The sequence below is a fragment of the Populus nigra genome, chromosome 2 (assembly GCF_951802175.1).
Source record: "Populus nigra chromosome 2, ddPopNigr1.1, whole genome shotgun sequence".
Taxonomy (NCBI): domain Eukaryota; kingdom Viridiplantae; phylum Streptophyta; class Magnoliopsida; order Malpighiales; family Salicaceae; genus Populus; species Populus nigra.
The window spans coordinates 12,786,718-12,794,358 of record NC_084853.1 but is presented as its reverse complement, the minus strand read 5'-3'; positions in this window follow the sequence as shown (position 1 = coordinate 12,794,358).

Below are 7,641 nucleotides of genomic sequence, written 5' to 3'. Positions count from 1 at the left end.
CAGGAAAATTCATCGAGGGGACACGCTGAAGAAACAGCGCTGGTTTAGACACGGTGGGCGCAGTGTTGGAATCGGCAGCGCCGATGAAACCGGCAAAGTCGGCAGAATTGGCAGCGGGTGCTGGCGATGGGTCTGGACGGGCTGGATAGTCCAAGGCTCGACGAGAAAGACCGCAGGTTGAGACACTGGGGCAGTGGCAGCCCGCGGGACAGTGTTGGCAGATTCGGCAGCGCAGATTTGTGCGGCTGCAGGTTCGTCGGGGAAAATCGGCAGCGCAGATTTTTCGACGAACATGGGCTGGACGATGGACTGTCCAGGCCAGGCAGGAAAATTTGTCGAGGGGACACGCTGACGAAACAGCGCTGGTTCAGGCACGGGGGGCAGTGTTGGAATCGGCAGCGCCGACGAAATCGGCAAAGTCGGCAGAATCGGCAGCGCAGATTTTTCGACGAACATGGGCTGGACGCTGGACTGGCCGGGCCATGCAGGAAAATTCATCGAGGGGACACGCTGACGAAACAGCGCTGGTTCAGGCACGGCGGGCAGTGTTGGAATCGGCAGCGCCGACGAAATCGGCAAAGTCGGCAGAATCGGCAGCGGGTGCTGGCGATGGGTCTGGACGGGCTGGATAGTCCAAGGCTCGACGAGAAAGACTGCTGGTTTAGACACTGGGGCAGTGGCAGCCCGCGGGACAGTGTCGGCAGATTCGGCAGCGCAGATTTGTGCGGCTGCAGGTTCGTCGGGGAAAATCGGCAGCGCAGATTTTGCGACGAACATGGGCTGGACGATGGACTGTCCAGGCCAGGCAGGAAAATTTGTCGAGGGGACACGCTGACGAAACAGCGCTGGTTCAGGCACGGCGGGCAGTGGTGGAATCGGCAGCGCCGACGAAATCGGCAAAGTCGGCAGAATCGGCAGCGCAGATTTTTCGACGAACACGGGCTGGACGGTGGACTGTCCAGGCCAGGCAGGAAAATTCGTCGAGGGGACACGCTGAGGAAACAGCGCTGGTTCAGACACGGTGGGCGCAGTGTTGGAATCGGCAGCGCCGAGAAAATCGGCAAAGTCGGCAGAATCGGCAGCAGGTGCTGGCGATGAGTCAGGACGGACTGGATAGTCCAAGGCTCGATGAGAAAGACCGCTGGTTTAGACACTGAGGCAGTGGCAGCCCGCGGGGCAGTGTCGGCAGACTCGGCAGCAGTGTCTGCCGATTCGGCAGCGTTGGCTTGTTGGCGCGGGGGGCCGATGCGAGTGGGGACTTGGGCAGCGGGCAGTGAAAGCAAGAGTTTCCCCGATGCTGCCGGGAAAAACGCTCCCCGGGATGGCCGGGTGAGATGACCCGGCGGCCCGCGACGGGTCATTCAATTCCATGCCCCGTCAACATAACTCCCGATGTACTGTTTGCTTTTTCGGAAGAAGAGATCCATCCCCCCATCCTCGGCCAGCCAAAAACGCTCCAATTAATGGCCGGGTGAGATGACCCGGCGGCCCGCGACGCGTCATTCAAATCACTGCCCTATCGGCTACAACTGCTGATGGGTGGGATTAGAGGCCTGCCATGGTGGTGAGGGGCGGCGAGGACCGTGAAAGCTAGAGTTTTTCAGAGGCTGCCGGGAAAAAGGCCCCTCGGGTGGCGGGGTGCGAGGACCAGGCGCGTCATTCAATTCTCTTCCCTATCAACTTGGCTCCCGTTGGCGGGATTGGAGGCCTACTGTTTGTTACAGGGCTAAAATCGTCAGGGGAAGAGCTGACGAAACAATGCTGGTTTGGATGCAGGGGGTAGTGTTGGAATCGGCAGCGCGGACAAAATCGGCAAAGTCGACAAAAAAGACTGTTGGTCTGGACATCGGGGCAGCGGCAGCCATGCCGACAGGGGGGGAAATCGGCAGCGCAGATTTGTGCAGCTGCAGGTTCGTCGGGGAAATCGGCAGCGCAGATTTTTCGATGAACATGGGCTGGAAGATGGACTGTCCAGGCCAGGCAGGGAAATTCGTCAAGGGGACACGCTGACGAAAGTAGGCTCGTCGGTGAAAATCGGCAGCGCAGATTTTTCGACGAACAGGGGCTGGATGCTGGACCGGCCGGGCCAGGCAGGAAAATTCGTCAGGGGGGCACGCTGACGAAAAGAGGGGCTGCCGCGTGGAAAATCGGCAGCGCAGATTTTTCGACGAACATTCGTCAGGGGGGCACGCTGACGAAAAGAGGGGCTGCCGCGTGGAAAATCGGCAGCGCAGATTTTTCGACGAACAGGGGCTGGATGCTGGACCGGCCGGGCCAGGCAGGAAAATTCGTCAGGGGGGCACGCTGACGAAAAGAGGGGCTGCCGCGTGGAAAATCGGCAGCGCAGATTTTTCGACGAACATTCGTCAGGGGGGCACGCTGAGGAAAACAGGGGCTGCCGCGTGGAAAATCGGCAGCGCAGATTTTTCGACGAACATTCGTCAGGGGGGCACGCTGAGGAAAACAGGGGCTGCCGCGTGGAAAATCGGCAGCGCAGATTTTTCGACGAACAGGGGCTGGATGCTGGACCGGCCGGGCCAGGCAGGAAAATTCGTCAGGGGGGCACGCTGACGAAAAGAGGGGCTGCCGCGTGGAAAATCGGCAGCGCAGATTTTTCGACGAACAGGGGCTGGATGCTGGACCGGCCGGGCCAGGCAGGAAAATTCGTCAGGGGGGCACGCTGACGAAAAGAGGGGCTGCCGCGTGGAAAATCGGCAGCGCAGATTTTTCGACGAACAGGGGCTGGACTGGCCGGGCCAGGCAGGAAAATTCGTCAGGGGGGCACGCTGACGAAAACAGGGGCTGCCGCGTGGAAAATCGGCAGCGCAGATTTTTCGACGAACAGGGGCTGGACTGGCCGGGCCAGGCAGGAAAATTCGTCAGGGGGGCACGCTGACGAAAGTAGGCTCGTCGTGGAAAATCAGCAGCGCAGATTTTTCGACGAACAGGGGCTGGACGCTGGACTGGGCCAGGCAGGAAAATTCGTCAGGGGGGCACGCTGACGAAAACAGGGGCTGCCGCGTGGAATGGCAGCCTACACGCAGATGCGAATTCGGCAGCGCACGATGGCTTGAGCAGGTCATGGGTTCGACTTGGCGCGATCTGAAACCTGGACGAGGGACTGTCGACGCTGGACGAGCCAGCGCGGTGGCCTGTCGTGCCCCGTTCAGGGGGGGCCTGCCGCGGAGACAGCCCTCGCGGGCTCGACAGCGCAGGCCAGCGTCCCCGACGTCGCTGGCCGCGGCAGGCGAGCTGCCGGGGTTCCCGCATTCCTACAAGAAAACGTCGTGCTTTCCACATGAAACCAATCCAGTAAAATCAGCCATATTTTTATGAGGCTGCCCACTGAATTTGGGGTCATTCCGGGCCGGTTCCTAGTTTTGCGGATTTACTCGATTTCTAATGGTAGGAAAATTAAAACAAATACTTCCCGACCTCGAAAAATTCTGGGAAAATTAATGAAGGTGGATTGGATTTTTGCCAACCTCTCTGCAAAATTTCAGCTCAAAATACCAAGAAATGAATTTTTTAGAGGGGGGGTGACAGCTGGGACCTAGTAGTGTCTCCCCCTGCCAGAGCTGCAATGACACTTATTGCTCTTTAGGGAGCCACCAGGCCGGCGCCCCTCAAAGACCACACGCGCGCGCGCGCCCGCCCGCGCTGGGCGCTGGGGCGCTGGGGCCTGAGGGCCTGGGGCCCTTGGGGGCCCTTGGGCGCTTGGGCGCGCGCGCGCGGCCCCCGCAGCCATGCCGCGCCGCGCGACGCGCGGACAGCCCCTGCTGGCTTGCTCTCTCGCCCGCGGGGGGGCTGCCTTCGGGCCCTGGCCCCCCGCGTTCTGGCCTGCCCCCTGCGGGGGAGAGGCTAGGCGCTGCAGGGGCCAGCCCGACGTCGCTGGCCGCGGCAGGCGACAGCCCCTGCTGGCTTGCTCTCTCGCCCGCGGGGGGGCTGCCTTCGGGCCCTGGCCCCCCGCGTTCTGGCCTGCCCCCTGCGGGGGAGAGGCTAGGCGCTGCAGGGGCCAGCCCGACGTCGCTGGCCGCGGCAGGCGACAGCCCCTGCTGGCTTGCTCTCTCGCCCGCGGGGGGGCTGCCTTCGGGCCCTGGCCCCCCGCGTTCTGGCCTGCCCCCCGCGTGGGAGAGGCTAGGCGCTGCAGGGGCCAGCCCGACGTCGCTGGCCGCGGCAGGCGACAGCCCCTGCTGGCTTGCTCTCTCGCCCGCGGGGGGGCTGCCTTCGGGCCCTGGCCCCCCGCGTTCTGGCCTGCCCCCCGCGTGGGAGAGGCTAGGCGCTGCTTGGGCCAGCCCGACGTCGCTGGCCGCGGCAGGCGAGCCGCCGGGGTTCCCGCATTCCTACAACAAAACGTCGTGCTTTCCACATGAAATCAATCCAGTAAAATCAGCCATATTTTTATGAGGCTGCCCACTGAATTTGGGGTCATTCCGGGCCGGTTCCTATTTTTTCCGATTTCCTCGATTTTTAATGGTAGGAAAATAAAAAAAAATACTTCCCGACCTCGAAAAATTCTGGAAAAATTAATAAAGTTGGATTGGATTTTTGCCAACCTCTGTGCAAAATTTCAGCTCAAAATACCAAGAAATGAATTTTTTAGAGGGGGGGTGACAGCTGGGACCTAGTAGTGTCTCCCCCTGCCAGAGCTTCAATGACACTTATTGCTCTTTAGGGGGGTGCCCCCTGACTGGCCATGGGGCGCGCTGGCCTGGCGCCCATAGGCCTGCCGCGGGGGATATGTGGGCTGTTGCTAAACTCGGACTAAGGTGGGGGGCCTCATGGCCCGAAGTATTGCCGGCATCGATGACCCGTTTTCCGGCCGGCGACGACCCGATTCCGGCCACCGTCTTCGGGACCCGCTCCAAGCCGTCGGGCGCGTTGGGGCTGCTTATCCGCGGCGTGGGCGTGGCATTCATTTGCCGTGCTTGTGCCAAGGTGCTGGCAGCTGCTGCGCGGCTGTCTGCTTGCCGCGACGTCACGGCGGCGGTGGCCGCTGCCCCTGCTCGCAAGTCGGAGGCCTGGCCGACGTGGCTGGTGCGGACCGCCGAGCTTGGGGATTGCGAGGAGAGCTCTACGCTGGCGTGGGCGTGGCATTAAATTGCCGTGCGCGCGCCCATGCGTTGGCTCTCCTCGCAATCCCCGACCTCGTGGCGTGACGTGCCCGCTGCCGAGGCCTGGCCTCCGTCTTGCGAGCCGGGGCTGACAGCCCCCCGCATGATTGTCCCTGTCGTTCCCCCCCGCGGCCTGTCCCTTGTCCCTTCGAGATCCTTCGCCTCCGGCTGCGGTGGCAGCTGCCCGTGCTCGCAAGATGGAGGCCTGGCCGACGCGGCTGGTGCGGACCGCCGAGCTTGGGGATTGCGAGGAGAGCTCTACGCTGGCGTGGGCGTGGCATTAAATTGTCGTGCGCGCGCCCATGCGTTGGCTCTCCTCGCAATCCCCGATCTCGTGGCGTGACGTGCCCGCTGCCGAGGCCTGGCCTCCGTCTTGCGAGCCGGGGCAGACAGCCCCCCGCATGATTGTCCCTGTCGTTTCCCCCCGTGGCCTGTCGCTTGTCCCTTCGAGATCCTTCGCGTCCGGCTTGTTGCTTGTCCCTTCGAGATACTTCGCGTCCAGCGGTGCGGGCACGATCTCGCTCGGGTGTTTCCACTTGCTCTCGTGGCCGTGGTTCGCTCGTCGGGATTGTTGTCGCGTGTACGCAGAGTCGCATGAGCGGTAATCGGGCTGTCCGTGTCGGCAGGCTCCGTGCTGGTGCACCGAACTGTCGGCCTGCTGCCCCCATCACTCTCGGCCCAAGGCCCCCTGGGTGCCTTGCGGCGAGGCGGGGTTCCTGTGCTGCGTACCCACTTCGGTGGAACTCGAATGTGAAGCTGTCCCTCTCCCCGCCGCGCGCCTCCTCGGGGGCGCGGGGCGAGCCTAGCAGTGGCGCCCGTGTTCCAGTCGAGCGGACTCCCGCCGAACTGGCCCGCGCGTGATCGCTCGTGCTTTCGGATGCAGAATGCGATGCCGGCGCGGGGGCCTCCGCCCCTGCGACCGCCCATTTCGAGCCGCTCGTGCCCGATAAGAACGACTTCCTCGCCCGTCTCGTCCCCCCTCGTCTCATCGGCGTCGGGGATCGTGCGGGTCGTGGTGTCGCCAAGGAATGCTACCTGGTTGATCCTGCCAGTAGTCATATGCTTGTCTCAAAGATTAAGCCATGCATGTGTAAGTATGAACTAATTCAGACTGTGAAACTGCGAATGGCTCATTAAATCAGTTATAGTTTGTTTGATGGTATTTGCTACTCGGATAACCGTAGTAATTCTAGAGCTAATACGTGCAACAAACCCCGACTTCTGGAAGGGACGCATTTATTAGATAAAAGGTCGACGCGGGCTCTGCCCGTTGCTCTGATGATTCATGATAACTCGACGGATCGCACGGCCTTCGTGCTGGCGACGCATCATTCAAATTTCTGCCCTATCAACTTTCGATGGTAGGATAGAGGCCTACTGTTAGGGCTCTAGGCGCGGGGACGCGCCAACGAAGGCACACTGCCTAGAATTCGGCAGCGATGGACAGCGGCAGCCTTGCATAGGCAGAAACGAATTCGGCAAGCAGCGTGCAATGATCTATGCGAGTCTTTGAGCTACGACTTGGCATGGATGTGGGGGCTTAGATACTGGACCTTCTAAGTCAGCAGAACAGGCAGTTGGGACTGCCAAGTAGACAGCCAGGAAATGGGGGAAGTGGCAGCTTCATGGGAGGCAAAACGTGGGAGCATAACTGGGGTGTTCTCCATGCCACTAAGTCCTGGAAACATGGGATCATGGGTAAGAGGTAGTGCTCCACCATGTCCTGAAAACATGGGATCATGGGATGGAGGAAGTGCTCCACTAGGTCCCGAAAATGGGGGATAATGGGGGGGAGCCTGCAGCTCATGTATGTCTATAAATAGGCTTGCCAAGCCTCTGTTGTGGTAGCATGCGATTTTGTGCATAGCACACACACTCTTTTGTGTATTCCTTTGTTGATGAGATAAATAAAGGTTGAGAGGGATTCTTGTAATCTTGTTGTGCTTGCTTGTGTTGGTTTCCTTGTTTGCGACGAAGCTATTGTGAGAACCTCTTTGGGTGAGCGAAACACGTAGTCGTAGGGAAACACGAGCGAAAAGAGTGAGGCAAGGCTGAGTCTAGTCGGGACTAGACTGCCGCATTGGGTTGAATTTCGTTGCGAAAAATTTAACCCCGTGACAATTGGTATCAGAGCACGGTTGATTCTAACAACGTGCAGCAGAAGTCATGGAAGCTATTCGGGAACGGTTGATGCGTCTTGAGACTTTGATAGGGTCGGATGAAGAAGACGAAGAACGTTCTATTATGGATCGCTTGAAGGAAGCTATGGAAAGCGCTGAAAGGGCTGAGAGCCTGTATATTTCTCTTGCGGCAGAATCGAGTGAACGATTGGCTGCTGCCGAAGAGACGATTGCCATCCTAAAGAGGGCAGTGACAAACGCTCCTATTGGGGTAAGTAATTCGAAACCTAAAGTGCCTGAACCAAAGTGTTTTGGTGGAGCAAGAAGTTCCAAAGAGCTGGAGAATTTCTTGTGGGATATGGAACAATACTTTAGTGTTGCGAAGATTGGCGCGGCTGAACAAGTGG